The following is a 19767-nucleotide window of genomic DNA, read 5'->3' as shown; positions in this document are numbered from 1 at the left end:
TGCATTAACAAAATGAAGAATTTAACCACATGATTATCTCAATAGATGGCAGATAAAGCATTTGATAAACTACAGCACCCTTTCATGATAAAAATTTAAGTAAATTGGGTATAGAAGGAACATTCCTCAACACAAGCAAGGCAATATATGACAAACCCAAAGCCAGCATAGTACCGAATGGGCAAAAAGCTGGAAGCATTTCTGCTAAGATCCAAAACCAGACAAGAATGCCAATCCCACCATTACTATTCAAAATAGTTCTGGAAGTTTGGACCAGAGCTATTAGGCAAGAAAAAGAAATCAAATTGATACAAATGGAAAAAGAGGAAGACAAATTATCTTTCTTTGCAGATGATATGATTCTATCCACAGAGAAACCAAAATACACTGATAAGAGATTATTGCAACTCATAAGAAAGTTTGGTAAAGTTGCAGTATATAAACTTTACAGTCAAAAATCAATAACCTTTGTAAACACACACAATATCATGGTTGAGAATGAACTTGTAAGACCAGTCCCATTCACAATAGCTACAAAAATTTAAATACCTTGGGATAAATTTAATCAAGGATGGGAAAGATTTCTACAATTTAAATTACAATGCATTAAGGAAAGAAATAGAAATACCAAAAAGTCTTTCATGTTCATATATTAGAAGAATTGATAGCAAAACGTCCATACTACCCAAACCAATTTATAGATTAAATGTGATTCCAATGAAAATACCAAAGACATTCTCAGATCTGGAAAAAAAAGACCCTAAAATTCACATGGAATCACAAGAGACCCCAGAAGCTGGAGGTATCACAATACTTTATTTCAAGATGTTACAGGGCAGTTAAAATCAAAATAGATTGATAATGGCACAGGAATAGACATTTTGACCAATGGAACATACTGACCTCAGAAATTAATCCATGCAGTTATTACAATACATTTTTACAAATGAGCTAAAATTACTCCCTGGAGAAATGACAGTCTCTCCAACAAATATTGTTGGGTAAACTGGATCTCTGTTTGCCGATGTATGAAATTAGACCTCTACCTAACACTCTATACAAAAATCAACTCACAATGGAACAGGTGTCTAAATCTAAGACCTGAAACCATCAAATTAATAGTGGAAAACATAGGGAAAAAACTTCTTGGATAAGGCAAAAATAGACAAATGGGAAGAAATAATGCTAAGAAGCTTCTGCACAGCAAAGAAAACACTCAACAAAGTTAAGGGGGAAAATGGCAGAACAGGAAAAAATACCTGCAAAGTATACATTTGATAAAGGATTAATATCCAGAATATGTTAGGAGCTCAAGAAACTCAACACCAAAACAAGCAATCCAGTTAAGAAAGGGGCTAAGTATATGAACAGATAGTTTTGAAAGGATGAAATACAAATGGCCAACAGACATATGAAAAGATGCTCAGGAAAATTAACCATCAGGAAAAATGCAAATAAAAGCCATAATGAGATTTTACGTTACCTCATTAGGATGGCTGTCACAAAAAAAAAAAAAATAACAAATGCTGTCAGGGATGTGCAGGAGAAAGTCCCTAATCCACTATTGGTGGAAAAGTTAACTCATACGGAGTTTCCTCAGATGTGAAAATAGATCTACCACATGACCCTGCCATCTCACCCCTGGGAATTTACCCAAAGGAAATGAATGCAACATATGAAAAAGTTATTCATATTCCAGTGTTTATTAAAGTTCAATACACAATTTCTAAGGTATGGAATCAATCCAGGTGTCCATACAATGATGACTAGATAAAGAAATTATGGTATATATGTACATGATGGAATATTAATCAGCCATAAAAAGAATGAAATCCTGTATTTCTTAACAAAATGGATGTTACTGGAGAACATTGTGCTTAGTGAAATAAGTCAGTCAGTCCCAAAAATACAAATTTCATATGTTGTCCCTGATTAGTAGTAACTAATATAAAGAGTACAAAAATGTAATATGCATGAGCAAAATCGACATTTTGAGATATGCTTATTTTTATATCCCTTGTGTATACTCTTAAAGAACAGTGGTTTTTCTACTTACTACTTGTTGAAATATTTATTTATTGGAGGGTTAAGCTTATGATTATAAAGAAAATTAAAAGTATGTCATTGTAAAAATTAAAAGTAAAAAAAGAAGAGAAGCTGGGAGTTGAGTGTGGGAGGGAGGGTATAGTGGAAGTATCATTATGCTCCTATACATTAAATTTGCTCCCTTTTTATAAATAAAATTTAAAAATTTATACAAATGTATTTATATTTTTGTAACTATTGTAAATGAAAATGATTTTACAAGTTCTTTCTCAGCCATAGCATTGTTAGTATATTCAAATGCTATTTTCATTTTTGTGTATTGATTTTACAACTGGCAGCTTTGATGAATTCTCTTATCAGTTTCAATAGTCACTTAGTGAAGTCTTTTGGTTTACTTATATAAAAAATCATGTCATCTGCAAACAGGAACTTTTTTTACTCCTTCCTTTCCAATTAGTATCCATTTGATTTCTTTTCTTGCTTAATGGCTCTGGCTAAAATCTTCCGGAACTATATTGAATAGTAATGGTGGCATTCTGCATTCCTGATCAGTTCTTGATCTTAGTGGAAATATTTCCAGTATTTCCCCATTCGATATGATGCTGACTATGGCTTTAAGATATTTAGGATGTTGTTGTCATTCTCTGAAAGGCCTCAAGGTATGTTACTCCCCTCAAGTTTATCCTAGCTCTCAGAAAAGGCATTACAAGAAGTTTCTGGATATAATTCTCAGGCCTTATCTATTTGCAATCCCTTTTTTCTCTGAAGTCCCAAACCACAGGTCTGATCATTGCTTCATCAACTCAGCCAGACCACTGTGCTCTGCTCAGAGTCCAGCTTTCTTCAATGTGGTCAGAAAACTGTTGCTATGCAACAAGTCGGGCGTTTGCACTCAATTATATGTTTGTGAACTTCCCTTCTCTCAGTCACAGTTTTGGCCATTTGGCCTAAAAAGAGTTTCATTACATATAGTCTAGTTTAAGAGTTTTACAGAAGTTCTACAGTTATTGCAACATTGTTAAAATCCGGTTTCAATTTATTTATTAATCATTTGCTCATATTTTCTTCTCATTATAAATTTAGGAATTATTTTATGTTGAATTATAAGGTTCAAAAAAGTTATGATTTGTTATGGTTATACTGTGATCAAATTATTAGCAATTATTGTTTCCTAGATCTTTTTTAATAGTTGTAATTTTCTTCAAAAGATACTTTGCATAATTTCTATTATTTTATATCAAAGATTCTTCCTTTTAATTCTTTCCAGCCCTTGGTATCAAAAACCCTGTAGCTGTTGGATGTAACACCTTCCTTTTCTATTTTCTCACTTATTTCTGAAGGAGAAAATAGAAAAGGAAAAGTTTCCTGTTTCATTCTACCCTTCCTCTCTCAGAATAAAACTAAAAAAATTCTTTCCTCCACTAAAATGAAATTTAAAATATTCTTTCTAATGGAAGGCAATATTTTCCCATTGTAGTCTCTAGTTAGGAATGAAATAAATCTTACTAATATGAGTTGTAGTTTGTTTCTACAAAAACTATCTGTTGTTAACTAAATAACCTTTATAGAATCATTCTACCAAAATTTCAGATGTAATTTCTCTTAGATATATTTAATATGACTACATTCTGGCAATGCATGTAAGCATTCAAATGAAGTTTTGAAGAAGAAACAAATTGCCTTCATTTTTAGATGTTAAAATACATTTAATGACAGCTTACTACTATATGCAAAACACTGAAATGATTTATTAATTTTTATTCTTATTGTTATGAAATTCATTAATATATTCGATTCTCATGGTCACAGAAAATGCATCATTACTACAATTCTCATCAGTTTTCTTGTTAATGTGATATTATTAAATAGAGAACAGATTCTATGTAGTTCATAGATACAATTCTAAGAATATAATCATAGTTAATCCCCCCTCTCCTGCTCTGATTGCTTGCTTCCTTTTCTTTTTTCTTTTTTGATTACTATGTAATATGCATGCACCTTTGTGGGGCACAATGCAATATTTCAAAACATGCATACAGCATAAACTGATGAAATCAGCAATCAGCATCCTCACCTCCCTCCCTTCTTCCATGTCTTGAGCCTGCTAGCCCCTCTCCTCCAGTTCTTTAGGTAGTATATAACACATTATAGCAACCTTAAGTTGCCTACTGTGTGGTGGATTACCAGAAAGTATTTTATATCCCTGCACTCCCATGCTTACTGCAACACTATGCCTAACAGACAAGATATGGAATAAACATAGGTGTCCATCAATTTAATGAATGTAAAAAGCAAATATCACATGGACATACAAACACACAATGCAATATTATTTTGCTATTAAATAATTAAATCCTTATGTTTGCAATAAAATGAATGGAATTATAAATCATTATGTTAGGGGCTGATGCTGTGGTATAGCTGATAAAGCCGCCACCTGCAGTGCCAGTTCAAGTCCTGGCTTCTCCACTTCTGATCCAGCTCCATGCTAATACACCCGGGAAAGCAGTGGAAGATGGTACAACCCCATGGGCCCCTGCACCCACATGCAAGACCTGGAAGAAGCTCCTGTCTCCTTGCTTCAGATGGTACAGCTCCAGCCATTAGGGTTATTTGGGAAGTAAACAAGTGGATGGAGGTCTCTCTCTCTCTCTCTCTCTGTAACTCTTTCAATTAAATAAAATAATTAAAAATAACTATATATATGTAACACATGAAATTTGCTCCCCTTATACAAATAAAAAATTAAAGGACAATGAAGTTGTAGGACTCACCTAGAAAACACAAAATCATAAAATTTTTAAAGGAAAACAGAAAATTGTTGACATCTAAAGATAGGAAGGAGTTCTTATACTTGAAGGCAGATAACTGTGTCCCCCTCAAAAAAATTTAAAAAATTAGACTTACTTTATCAAACGAGAATATTTTGCTTTTGTAAATATCTTGTTAAAAGAATGAAAATAGAAAATATCTGAGATAAAATGGTTTAAAACTGTATTAATCTGAAACAGATTTAGTACCTATAATATATTTTAAAAACTCTCAAAACTCAACTACAAAGTATTTAAATCATAAAATGGGCATACATGTTTTAGTGAGGAATATATAAAGATAGGAAAGAACATGAAGATGTGTTCACCATTATTAGCCACTAGTGAAATACAAATTAAAACCACTAGGATAAAACACTACATACCAATAAGAATGGAATAAAAAATTATAATGACACTGACTACTGACAAACATGTGGAGAGACCACATCACTTATACATTAGCAGTGGAGATATAAAATGATTCATGCACCCTGGAAAAGGAGTTCACAGTTTCTTAAGTAAACTATACATATAACCACCATGATTCAGTTATTGCAATGCTTGACATTTTCCCCAAATAAATAAAAAGTTTGATTGAGAAAAATCTGTATACAGGTGTGTGTATCTACCCTTTTCATAATGCTTCCAAACTAGTAATAACCAAGATGTTCTCCATTGGGTGACTGATAAAGCAAAATGTATTATATCCATACGTGGACTATACGTGGACTACTACTCAGAAATATAAAAGGAGAAAAATATATTTACATGCACAATACCAGGGTTTAAATCTCCAGATGTTAGTACTGAGTGAAAAAAGTTAATCATGAAAGATGCATATCTCGTGATTTTTTTTTATATTACAACCTTAACATGGCAAATTACAGAGATGCACAAGAGATCGGTGGTTGTCCAGTGTTGCAGATGATGCAGAGAAGGCTGGGAGGGCAGCATGGGAGTTCTTTGTGGTGACAACAATATTCTGCCTCTTGAGAGCATCAGGGTCAGTATCTTTGATATTGTACTACATATTGACAGTGTACTGCAGTTTTGCAAGGCATTACCATGAGAGGAAGGGAACTTCAGGACAATGGAGGCTGGCATTGTAGCTGAGTGGGCTAAAATGCTGCCTGTGATGCCAGCATCCCATATTGGAGCACAAGTTGTAGTCTCAACTGATCTGTTTCCAATCCAGCTTCCTGTTAATGTACCTGGAAAAGCAACAAAATATCTCCCACATGCTTGGTCCCTGGCCACCTACATGGGAAACTTGTATGGAGGTCCTGGCTCCAATCTCAGCTGTTGCAGCTATTTGTAGAGTGAACTAGCACATAGATCTCTCTCTGTCTTTTCATCTTTCTCTGTCACTTTGTCTCTCTCTAACTGCCTTTCAAATAAATAATAAGTCATTTTAAAAAAGGATACATGAATCTGTGTATTATTTCTGTAAATATAATTTCCATGTGGTTCTATAATTAATTATAAATGAATACTTTAAAACACATATTTTAATGACAAAATCGCCTTGCCTATCTTCAAGCACCACACTCATACTACATTATACCATTCTGAAATATTTTATCCTAATCATTTATAAGCAATATTAGTTTGCTAAAAGTTTTCATTTTCTGATAATATGGTATTTTCTAGCATGTTTTCTAGATGTACTTTATAATTTTTAATATCCAATATTTATAAAACCATATGATTTAATGGGCATATGTTCTGGAATTTTTGTGGACAAGTGCCTATCTGTCCAAAAAAAGGTCATGGAGTTGAAGTGGGCAGAAAAAATGATGGAATGGCTCCTATTTGACTCCTTATGAGACTGTCTATGATCACCTTATTTCTTCTTACTCAATTCATGCCAAAGCTACTTCCAAACAAGGAAAACAATTTAGCACATTATTTGTACTTCTTACTCTATTTACCAGAAATATTCTCAGCATTAAAAAAAACTATCTTTTAAAACTTACTAATTTGGAAAGAATGAGGAGGCAGAAATCAAGGGAATGGGTTGATGTAATGTATTTTTTTTTATCTTGTGAATTTTAAAATGTGCATTTCAAAACTGGCAGGAAACAGCATTAGCTCCTTTATCCTTACTGCCTTGTTTCTTGGCAGGAGACTCTTCCAAATTAACAGAGAAGGAGAAAATGATTTAAGAAAATTGAAGAAAGCAAATGAGAAATCAGTGTGTAGTAAAATTTTCCAGGGAAGTGGAACCAACAGGATATGTATATGGAAATATATAGGAAGATATTTGCTTATTTTATGGTATTGGCTCACATAATTTTGAAGGCTGGCAAGTCCAGCATCTGCAGGGTAGCAGGCAGGCAGAAAATACAGGAAACAGTGAACATTTCTATTTAAGTTTGAAGATATTTTGTTGTGGAATTCAGGACTCAAAGACGTTGTAGAAGTAGGCTTAAGGCAGTCTACTGGATACCATCTTCCTCCTGGGGGAGATGTGTGTGTGTGTGTGTGTGTGTGTGTGTGTGTGTATGTGAAGAAGATTTTGTTCTATCTAGGCCTTTAAGTACACAACAGAAAGTCACATTGTAGAGAACAATCTGCTTTACTCAAAATCCAGTGAATTAAATGTAAATCTTATCCCAAAATACTCTCACAGAAATATCCAGAAAATCTGATCAAATATCTGCACCTTTATCCAACCTATCTAACACATAAAATGAACCATCACGTAGGGCAATTCCTAAAAGTTATACGATAAATATATAAATACATAAATACATAAAAGTAAAAACACAAGAAATTCCACATCTTTTAAGATAGTCTGTTTGAAGAGTTAGGATAGGAAAGAATGACTAGCGGTGCACAATGTCTTATTTATAGAAAATGTACAGTGATGATGCAAGATGCTCTAGTCCACAGGACAGAAAACTCTTCCATTTTTTCCACCAGATTTACTTTTCTGCAGTAATGTCATTAGAATACTTATAATATTACTCTGTGCAAATCAGTATATAAAATTTTTAAATATATTAATGGATTGAGTCACTGTAACAAATTAGGAAGCAGAAATTATCATCCCATGTAAAAGACAAAGTTACTGAAGCATGAAGGAGTTATATAAATTACCCATGGTCACAAACTTAATAAATCACAGATCTGAAATTCAACCCAGAGCATGCATTTTTGCAGACTGTGTTTTTAACCACTATCTTCTACCAAAGTTCATTATTGTAACTGAGATTTTCAATTCACTTTGAGTCCACTGGTTTAATATTTTCAGTGCAGGGGCTGGTGTGTTGTGGGATAGCAGGTAAAGCCACCGCCTGCAGTGCGGGCATCCCATGTGGGTGTTGGTTCGAGTCCCAGCTGCTCCACTTCTGATCCAGCTCTTTGCTATGACCTGGGAAAGCAGTAGAAGATGACCCAAGACTTTGGGACCCTGCATCTGCGTGGGAGACCCGGAAGGAGCTCCTCCCAGCTCCTGGCTTCAGCTTGGCCCAGCTCCAGCCCTTGCAGCCATTTGGAGAGTGAACCTGTAGGCGGAAGATCTCTCTCTCTCTCTCTCTCTCTCTCTCTCTCTCTCTCTCCTTCTGCTTCTCTGTAACTCTGCCTTTCAAATAAATAAATAAATCTTCAAAAAAATTTTGCAGTGCAGGCAGGCTCTAGTACTGAAGTTGGACTTGTGGAGTTAAGTCAAAACAACTATTTCTGTATTTTGTCATCTTCTATTTAGTACAATTATTGTATTGGGTTATTAGGATTTAATATAAAATAAGCCTAACAGTACTTTCATGAAATAGGGCACAATAATTTATGCCATGTTTCATTTCCCTGTTTCCTTTCCTGGTAACTATTTATTCTTCCTGCCTACTGTCTCTATAGATGTCCCCAGTGTTCTGAGAGGAGGAAGGAATGTATGCAAACTAAGCCAGAATTTCATATCAAAGGAAAAAGAGCAATGAGGTCATAGAACAGATGACACAGGAGTCATATATCATTGAATGAATGCAACTTAGGTAAAGACAGTCCTAAAAATATTAATGGCATAAAACCAAAAACAGATGTCAATTTTTTAAACTACATCCTCCTTATAGTGACTAGTAATGTGATATGGTAAGATTTTTATTTTAGCATAGAATGTTATTTGTAAACACAAGGAAAAGATTAACCATATTTAACTAATATTTTTTTTTATTTTCTGAAAGCTTTCTTTTATTTTTAAACTTTTTATTTAAATACAGCTACATGTATTTCATATATACAGATTTAGGAACATATTGACACCTTTCCCCTACCATCCCTCCCACCCACATTCCAACCCTTCCTCCACCTCCATCTCATAATCCCACTCTTAATTTTTCACAAGTCTATTTTCAGTTTACTTAACCATCATACAGTTAACCCTGCACTAAGTAAAAGAGTTCAACAAATAGTATGAACAGAAAAAAAAAAGTCTTCCTCTTTGGAAGAGAAAAGGGCTATAAACAATCATCAAAACTCAAAATGTCTATTCATTCTAATACATTACACTTCAGGTACTCTATTAATTATTGTAGATGAGAGAAAACATCTATCTTTTTTCAACTGGCTTATTTCACTAAGTTTAATGATTTCCAGGTGTGTTCAGTTGCAAAAGACAGGATTTCATTTTTTTACAGCTAAGTTGTACTCCATAGTTTACATATACCATAATTTCTATATTCAGTCAACAACTGATGCACATTTGGGTTGATTCCATATCTTAGCTATTGTGAATTGTGCTTCAGTGAACATGGTGGTACAGATAACTCTTTCATATGCTGATTTATTTTGGTTTGGGTAAATTCCCAAGAGTAGGATGGCTGGATCATACAGTAGGTGTATAGTCACATTTCTGGGGTATCTCCATACTGTCTTCCACAGTGGCTGCACCAGGTTGCATTCCCACCAACAGTGGACCAAGGTACCTTTTCCCCACATCCTTGCCAACATTTCACATTTGTTGATTTCTGTATGAGAGTCATTCTAATTGGAGTGAGGTGATTTGCATTTTTCTGATGGCTATTGATCTGAGCATTTTCTTAAATGTCTGTTAGCCATTTGAATATCCTGTCTTGAAAAATCCTTTGTTCAAGTCCTTTGCCCATTTCTTACCTGGATTGTTCATTTTGTTGATGTTGAATTTCTTGACCACATTATATACTCTGGATGTTAACCCTTTATCAGTTCCATAGTTCGCAAATATTTTCTCCCAGTCTGGTGGTTGCCACTAGTTTGCTGAGTGTATCTATTGCAGTGCAGAAGCTGTTCAGTTTGATGCAATAGCATTTGTCAATTTTGGCTTTGATTGCCTGTGCTTCTGGTGTCTTTTCCAAGAAGAATTTGCCTATGCCATTGTCTTGCAGAGTACCCTCAATGTTCTCTAGTAATTTGAAAGTATTAGGTCACAGATTTAGGTCTTATATCCATCTTGGGTGAATTTTTACATAAGGTGTAAGGTAAGGGATCTAGTTTTATATTTCTGCACATGGAGATCCAGTTTCCCAGTAACATTTGTTAGAGAGACTGTCCTTGTTCCAGGTATTGATTTTAGGTTCTTTGTCAAAGATAAGTTGGTTGTAGATATATGAACTAATTTCTGTAATTTCTATTCTGTTCCATTGGTCTACAAGTCTGTTTTTGTGCCAGTACCAGGCTGCTTTAATTATAACTGCCCTGTAGTATGTCTTGAAACCTAGGACAGTGATGTCTCCAGTTTTGTTTTTGTTGTATAAGATTGCTTTAGCTATTTGGGGTCTCTTATGTTTCTATATGAATTTCAGCATAATTTTTACTAGATGTGAGAAGCATGTTGTTGGTATTTTGATTGGGAACACATTGAATCTGTTAACTGCTTTTAGTAGTATGGACATTTTGATGATGCTGATTCTTCCAACCAATGAAAAAAATCTTCCTTTTTTGATGTCTTCTATTTCTTTCTTAGTGTTTTGTAATTTTCATCATAGAGGTCTTTGACATCCTTGGTTAAATTTATTCCAAGGTATTTTATTCTATTTGAAACTATTGTGAATGGGACTGATATTAAAAGTTCTTTCTCAGACATGACATTGTCTGTTTAGACAAAGCTTACCGATTTTGTCATGCTGATTTTATATCTTGACAATTAACTAAACTCTATTATGAGTTCCAATAGTCTCTCAGGTTAGTCTTTTGGATTCCCTATACATAGAATCATGTCATCTGCCCATAGGGATGGTTTGATTTCCTCCTTTCCAATTTGTATCCCTTTTATTTTTTTTTCTTGCCTGAGGGCTCAGGCTATAATCATCAGGACTATATAAAGTAGCTATATATAAAGTATATAAATATGGGGGAACAGATATTCATAACTAGTTATACAATATATATAAGTATATATATCATTATATATAACTATAAAATTATAAACATATACTATATAAAGTAGCTATATATAAAGTATATAAATTGGTTAGATTGGGCATCCTTGTCTGGTTCCAGATCTTAGGGAGAATGCTTCCAACTTTTCAGCATTCAATAGGATGCTGGCCATGGGCTTGTCAAAATTTCCCTGATTGTGTTGAGGAACGCTGTTCTATACTAAAATTTGCTTTCGGTTTTCATCATGAGAGGATGTTGTATTTTATCAAATATTTTCTCTGCAACTATTGAGATAACCATATGGTTTTTGCTCTTCAGTTTGTTAATATGATGTATCACATTTATTGATTTGAGAATGTTGAAGCATTTTTCATATCAGGGGTAATTCCCACTTAATCCAGGTGATTGATCTTTCTGATGTGTAGTTGGATTCGATTAGTTAATATTTTTTGAGGATTTTTACATCAATGTTCATCAGGGATATTTGTTTGGTTCTCTGTCTCTGTTGTATCTTTTTCTGGCTTAGGAATTAAAGTGATACATGCTTCATATAGGAGTTTGGAGGGATTCCTCCCTTATAATTGCTTTGAATAGTTTAAGAAGAATTAGTTTTTTTTTTGTTTGTTTGTTTTTTTTGACAGGCAGAGTGGACAGTGAGAGAGAGAGACAGAGAGAAAGGTCTTCCCCTGCCGTTGGTTCACCCTCCAGTGGCCGCCACGGCCGGAGCGCTGCTGCCAGCGCACCGCGCTGATCCGTTGGCAGGAGCCAGGTACCTATCCTGGTCTCCCATGGGGTGCAGAGCCCAAGCACTTGGGCCATCCTCCACTGCACTCCCTGGCCATAGCCACAGCAGAGAGCTGGCCTGGAAGAGGGGCAACCGGGACAGAATGCGTTGCCCCGACCGCGACTAGAACCCGGTGTGCAGGTACCGCAAGGCGGAGGGTTAGCCTATTGAGCCGTGGCACTGGCCAGAATTAGTTCTTTAAATGGCTGGTAGAATTCAGCAGTGAAACCTTCTGGTCCTAGGTTTTTCTTTGTTGGGAGGGTCTTTATTATTGATTCAATCTCCATCTTTTTTATTGTTCTGTTTAGGTTTTCTATGTCTTAATGATTCAATTTGGTTAGAATGTATGTGTCCAGAAATCTGTTCATTTCTTTTTAGGTTTCCCAATTTTTTGGCATACAGCTCTTTTTAGTAATTCGTGATGATTCTTTTTATTTCTGTAGTATAGTTATTACATTTCGTTTTACATCTTTGATTTTAATGATTTGGGTCTTCACTCTTTTCTTTTTATGATTAGGTTCTTTTTATGATTAGGTTGCTGCAGTCAGGTCTCATCTCTGTCTCCAAGGTGCCACCCGCTCCAGCTCTCAGCTGTTGCAGTTGTGCAGGTCCACAGAGTTCCTCTTCCTTTTGTACAATTTCTAGTGTGGATTCCTCTCCAACTGTCCCTAGAGAGTACACTTTCTGCACTTTTTTCTTTTTTACTGCTTATTCCTAGCTTAGTGCAGTATGCTGTTCCCTAATCTGCCATCTTGATCCATCCCACTAATATTTACTATGTTTTAACAGCTTATTAAAAATATTATTAAGGGGACGGCGCCGTGGCTCAATAGGCTAATCTTCTGCCTTGCGGTGCCAGCACACCGGGTTCTAGTCCCGGTCAGGGCACCGGATTCTGTCCCGGTTGCCCCTCTTCCAGGCCAGTTCTCTGCTATGGCCCGGGAGTGCAGTGGAGGATGGCCCAAGTGCTTGCGCCCTGCACCTCATGGGAGACCAGGAAAAGCACCTGGCTCCTGGCTTCGGATCAGCACGATGCGCCGGCCACAGCACGCCGGCCGCGGCGGCCATTGGAGGGTGAACCAATGGCAAAGGAAGACCTTTCTCTCTGTCTCTCTCCCTCACTGTCCACTCTGCCTGTCAAAAAAATAAAAAAATCGAAAATGAATCTTGATGTGAATGGAAGGGGAGAAGGGGTAGGAAAGGGGAGGGTAGTGGGTGGGAGGGACCTTATGGGGGGGAAGCCATTGTAATCCATAAGCTGTACTTTGGAAATTTATATTCATTAAATAAAAGTTAACAAAAAAAACTTACACTTGAATTTAGGGGTAATATAAAGTTAATGACAGCAACATACTATACTATTGACAGGTTTCTTATCAACATCTTTTAAATTATCAGTATTACCAACACTTTAAAATATGACATTTTCAGCATTTACAGGTCTATACATCAATTAGGAATAAAGTGGAAAGTGTCGCAAATTAGCAAATGGCTTTCAGTTTATCTACCCTCATCAGATGGGAATTAAAATCTGCATTTTTAAATTTAACATGGTAAATAATTCCCGAAGCAACAGGTAACTATAATCTAGAGATCTCACTTTTATTATTTATCTGATTTTGAATGAATTGCTTATCCTGTCAGAGCTCCATTGTTTTGCTCTTGGGGACTTTCGCTTCCTGAAATGTTGTCCAAAAGCCACATGGTTAAGTTGTAAGCTCTTTGAAATTTGGGACTTCATTTTATCAATCCTTTCCCCACCTAGAACTTACTGTTTTTCTACTAAGTTGAATAATGCAGTGAAAATTGTATATGAAACTGTGTGTATAACTACTATAAATATTGTTATTCTAATCATTAACTAATAAAATATATACAAAGAAAAAAATATTATTAAGGTAAAGCCTTTGGTATGCAAGCACAAATGGACAAAAACACTCTAGATTGATGGATGGATAGACACATGATAGGTAGACAAATATTATTCTCTATATACCAGTATATAAACAGTGATATTTTTATTTCTTGAAAGTTTTAAAGCACTTCCTGGAAAAAAATCATAAAAGCCTGCAGCTATTTTCATTTTAAAACATTTCTCAATATTTTCCTTGATTATAATTTTTCTCCTAAAAGTAGAGCCAACTTTGCAATTTATTCTTCATAAAAATCCTATTTATTCCAAGTATATTTTCAAAGTATTTAGCATGCCTGGTTTCTTAAATATTTATTTAATGAAAGGCAGAGCAACAGAGGGAGGGGGGGAGAGAGAAAGAGAAGGGGGAGAAAGAGAGAGACAGAGAGATAATATCTTCCATCTGCTAGTTCACTCCCCAAATAGTCACTCTAGCCTAGCCACAGCTGTGCCAGGGTAAACCAGGAGCCAGAAACTTCATGAAAGTCTCCCACATGGGTGGTAATGATCCAAGAACTTGAGCAATCAACTTGCTTTGCTGGTACCTTATCAGGTAGCTGAATTGAAGAGGAGTTGCTGGGACTCCAATGGCACTCTGACACAGCATGTGGTCATCCAAGTAGCAGATTAACCAACTAATCATTTATATAATCATTAATTTATTATTTTTTATTTCACCTTCAATTTTACTAAAAAAAAATTTCATGAAATTTAAAGAATGTGAAAGTTTAAACCACCAACACAGTGCTAACCTGGGTAAAATAAGTTCATTTACCTTTACTCTATGATTGGGGAACAGAACTTCCTCAATTTGGTTCAAAGAAAACTTATTTAAAGAGAAATTTCCTTACGGTTTCTTCCATATAGATACAGGATTTCCTATATCATGAATCTATTTCAAGGGCTACACTCTTGTCCAAAGTTTCTCTTATAGGTTTCTTTTATTTTTATTTTCACTTAATCATTTGAGAGAGAAAAAGAATGGCTAATGGGGGTTGGCAGTGGGGATGCAGGGGCTCCCATTCCCTGGTTCACTTCTCAAACGTTCACAATGGGTGTAAGTTGCTCTGGATCTAACTAGAACACAGGAAATCAACCCATGTCTCCCATGTGAATGGCTCAACTACTTGAGCCATCACTTTTGCCTCCAAGGGCCTGCAATAGCAGGAATTTGGAGTGAGGAGCTGGGAATAGCACTCAGGCACTCTGATATGGAATGCAGGCAACTTAACCAACATCTGAACCACTAGACTGAGCACCCACCCTGTTTCTTACTGGTGTTTTTTCCTTATGTCTTTATTTTTTTTACAGTCCCATCTTGATTAATGCAGATACTCCAAAACAAATTATTTTATTTCTCAGTTATGAAGATATTTCAAAGCAAATTCTTTTATTTCTCAAAGAGAAGTATTTTGTATTTTTTTTAATTGATTTTTGCTGCAAGGGACAAAGACACTGGAATGAGCTCAGGTTTTTTGTTTGTTTGTTTGTTTGTTTTTGTATGGTTACACATTGTAGTCCCACAGACAGATCAACCTACATCCAGGCCTTTAACAGAGTCAAATTGGAAAGTTGAAAACCACCAAGAATTCAAGTTTCTATTTATCATAAGGCAGAAATTCTCAATATTATCTTTTCTCTGTGTTTCTATATTATTCTATTTTCATTACATTTGAGTCTGAATTTTTTTATCTTTTCTGTATCAAAAAATCAAATTTATATAAGTAGAACAAATTTTATATATTTCATATATATAGTTTTAAGATCATAATGATACTTTCTACCCTTCCCTTCCTGCCTCCTTTACACCCTCCCTCCCTCCATCCTCATCCTCCATCCTTTTAATTTTTTTTTATTTTTACAATGATATACTTTCAATTTACTTCATAATCACAAGTTTAATTGTCTGCTAAATACAGTATTTAACAAACATTTCAAGAACTCAATAACAACAAGTCTAATATCATGATTCTCAAACTTCAAATTTCTAAAAAACTATAATTGTCCTACCTCATATTTTTATTAGCACTTCAAAAGTAATCTTCCTATTACTCATCATTTACATTAAAATAGTTATGTCCGATGTATTTTATATATGCAACAATTTCATCTCTTTCCCTGTTATTGTAATTATGGGCATAGTGCTATTTTAACTCCCACGGCCTCTAACCCAGCTTTCATAAAGCCATCCACCCAATTTTTGTATCCATAAGTTCACATTGATTCGTTGCAATTTCAAGGACACTTTGGTAGTATTCATAAATTTCAAGAATGAGTATTATGAATTTTACACATAGTGAACAAAAAGTTCACAGAGAATGCACATATTGGAATATCTTTGCACACACTTTAACATCGTTTGCATAAAAATAAACTTAGCCTTTTTAAAAAGGATATATTTATTTATTTGAAAGGCAGAGTTACAAAGAGGCAGAGTCAGAGAGAGATACAGAGAGAGAGAGAGAGAGAGAGAGAGAGAAGTCCTCCATCTACTGATTCAGTCCCCAGGTGGTGGTAACCGCCAGAGCTAGGCCAATCTGAAGTCAGGAGCCAGGAGTTTCTTCTGGGTCTCCCACTTGGGTACACCAAGGACTTGATCCATCTTCCATGGCTTTCCAGGCCATAGCAGAGAGCTGGGTTGGAAATGGAGCAGCCGGGTCTTGAACCAACACCCATATGGGATGTCGTCACTGTAGGTGGCAGCCTTTAACCGCTATGCTACAGCACCGGTCCTAAACTTAGCTTTTACTTCCATTTTTTATTAACTTTTTTGAAGTGATCTTATATGTAACCATAGGATACAAATGAAAATAAGGGAGAAGACCAGGGAAAAACAATTGGAAAAATTGCATAGTTTGAATGAACTTGATTTATAATCTTTGTTCTTTCAAGATTATTTAATATGAAGAAAGTGGTTTACTGTCTGTAATGCTCAAAGTTGTTTATCTGAAAAAAAAGATGTGGATTTTTTCAGTCAAAATAGAGTAACAGAAACTGTCCAGATAAGTGTACAAGAAGCCTGACAAGATGACATGTTCCTTCATGAATTTGCAAGAGCCCAGAGACTGCTCTGGATCTTGGTGTATTAGCAAGGAATTTTTATGTCAGCACACTCAGAAGGGCTTCCAAGTGTTTACTTTAGTGAAAGAACATGCAAACCTATTTTATACATATTAAACTATTATTTATCAAACATTCAAATAAAACCTAGTTGCTAAATAATACAAATTTGTCATATTTATACTAAAATATTATATTAAGTATCAGAATGCTACTGAGGATAACTCTTCTATCTATTTATCATTCTGGAAAAAATATTTTTAGCCTGGAAAGAGAACAGAGCTATCTTTAGGGGTTTTCCAGTATGGGTAGGTACTCTTTGTGCTGTTTGTGGCATCTGAACAGTTCTGTGCTGTGGTTAGTCAAACTCCAGTGGTTGTCATCAGTGGTGAAGTTGGTGTAGAGGAAATTAACTTGAGGCAAGGAAATAATAAGAGCTTTAAAGATGGATTTTCATTTTAATTTTGACAGTAGTTTTCCAAGTCAACATTTGTGGTGCTATTTATTTGAGATTCTGGTTTCAGCAAAGTTTCCAATTGCAGATGTTATTAATTTCCGAGAAAAGTCATAGACTCCCATATTGTAGGATCTTTGATTTATCGCTTTCAGAATATAATACAAAATTTTGTTCTTAGTGAGGAAAAGTAAAACAGAAAATTTAAAAACAAATGGTTGTGAAAATTGAGTACTTACTCTTTATTGCACAATTTTGTTTTCAAATTCAAAACTGAATTTTATGGTAACTGAAAACTAAAGAGAGGCACTAACAAAAAGATGTTTTTATCATGTCAAGTCTCATGTCCTGTGCCCTATGTATTGCCCATTCTATTTCTATTACAAGTTTCAGTTAGTTTTGTGTGTGTGTGTGTGTGTGTGTGTGTGTTTTTTTTTTTTTTTTTGACAGGCAGAGTGGACAGTGAGAGAGAGAGACAGAAAGGTCTTCCTTTGCTGTTGGTTCACCCTCCAATGGCCGCCACGGCCGGCGCACCGCGCTGATCTGATGGCAGGAGCCAGGTGCTTTTCCAGGTCTCCCATGGGGTGCAGGGCCCTAGCACTTGGGCCATCCTCCACTGCACTCCCTGGCCACAGCAGAGGGCTGGCCTGGAAGAGGGGCAACTGGGACAGAATCCGGCGCCCCTACCAGGACTAGAACCCGGTGTGCTGGCGCTGCAAGGCAGAGGATTAGCCTAGTGAGCCACGGCGCTGGCTCTGAGTTAGTTTTAATACAAAAATCTAGCAATTAATTGCCAATAAAAGTAGTATTACTTAAAGTGCATGTCTAAAATAAAATAATTTAAATTTGTAGAAACCTTTAGATATATTTTTTAAAAGATTTTATTTTTTTATTTGAGAGCTAGAGTTACAGACAGGGAGAGTGAGAAACAGAGAGAAAGGTCTTCCTTCCGTTGGTTCACTCCCCAGATGGCCGCAAGGGCCAGAGCTGCTCCGATCTGACTAGGAGCCAGGTGCCTCTTCCTGGTTTCCCATGTGGGTGCAGGGACCCAAGCACTTGGGCCATCCTCTACTGCGTTCCCAGGCCACAGCAGAGAGCTAGATTGGAAGAGGGGCAGCTGGGATTAGAATCTGTGCCCATATGGGATGCCAACGCCACAGACAGAGGCGTTGCGCTGGCCTAGATAGATTTTTAAAACTTCAGACTTCTAATAGCATATTTTTGTTTCTTTGACTATAAGAAAAAATGGTCTGTATGATTTTCAGGAAATATCTGTGACATTCCTCTATGCCAGTCACATATCTATATGCCCCACTTCCACTCAGCCACATGCAGCTGACTCCTGACCACGCTTATGTGTATAACAAACAAGCATGAAGCTAGGATATCTGCTTCATGCAAATTGATCTCTTGACTCATAGGTGAAATCAAACTAATGCGACCCATGGTCTAACTGGTATCACCCAAGGCATGGAAGGATACTAAAAAACTGGCCTCAGCTAGTCTGTGAATACTCTGGGCTGGCACTCTGGACTCAAACTATGAAGAGATATATTCCTCGAGGCCCTAAAAGTTGTTCTATAGAATGTAATGGAAATAGGTAACATCCTAGTTTTGAAAGGAAAATATCAGAAGAGTTTTTTTGCAATATTCTCATGGATCAGGCCTGAAACAAAAGAAAACGTCCAGTGGAAAGATCAATTGCTTAGCACAAATATATCGAAATGAAATAAAATTCAGGAGGGAGAAAATATCAGTGATCTATGTATCCTTTGTTTCAGATAAAATAGATGATATAGAGTCGTCAGAATACAAGTATGTATATTGGGAAATCCTTACAGCACTTTCTTCCACAATTGTACAAGTGTATACTATGAAGATAGATTATAGTGACAGAAAAGTGCAGTGGAAAGAATAAATCTATAGCTATTCTCATGTGAGCAAAACAACTGGGAGAAAACCTTACAAAAAAAAAAAAAAAAACACTAAAAGAAGAATTCAGAATAACTTCTCCTGGTCTGGATTTACTTAAACCCCACAGTCAGTGAACGAATGAGCAAAGGGGAATGGCAACAGATATTATAAAAAACGAAATACTAATAATAAAGGCTCCACAATGGGAAAGTGAGGGAGTTAAGACTGCCTAGAGAATTAGAGAACTCTATTTGGTAAGTAGAACTCTTTTTAGCTATATAACCTAGACCATGAAAAAATAAAATATTTTACTTGGACTATTGACGTTAGCCACATAGAGGGCATAATCTTTCTGGGATTATGATTTGCCTGAATAATAAATGATTGGAAGAGATGCAAAAGTGAAACTTAGAATATTGTGTTACTTCTT

Source organism: Oryctolagus cuniculus, chromosome 11, assembly GCF_964237555.1.
Source record: "Oryctolagus cuniculus chromosome 11, mOryCun1.1, whole genome shotgun sequence".
NCBI lineage: Eukaryota > Metazoa > Chordata > Mammalia > Lagomorpha > Leporidae > Oryctolagus > Oryctolagus cuniculus.
Note: the sequence above shows the minus strand (reverse complement) of the source record.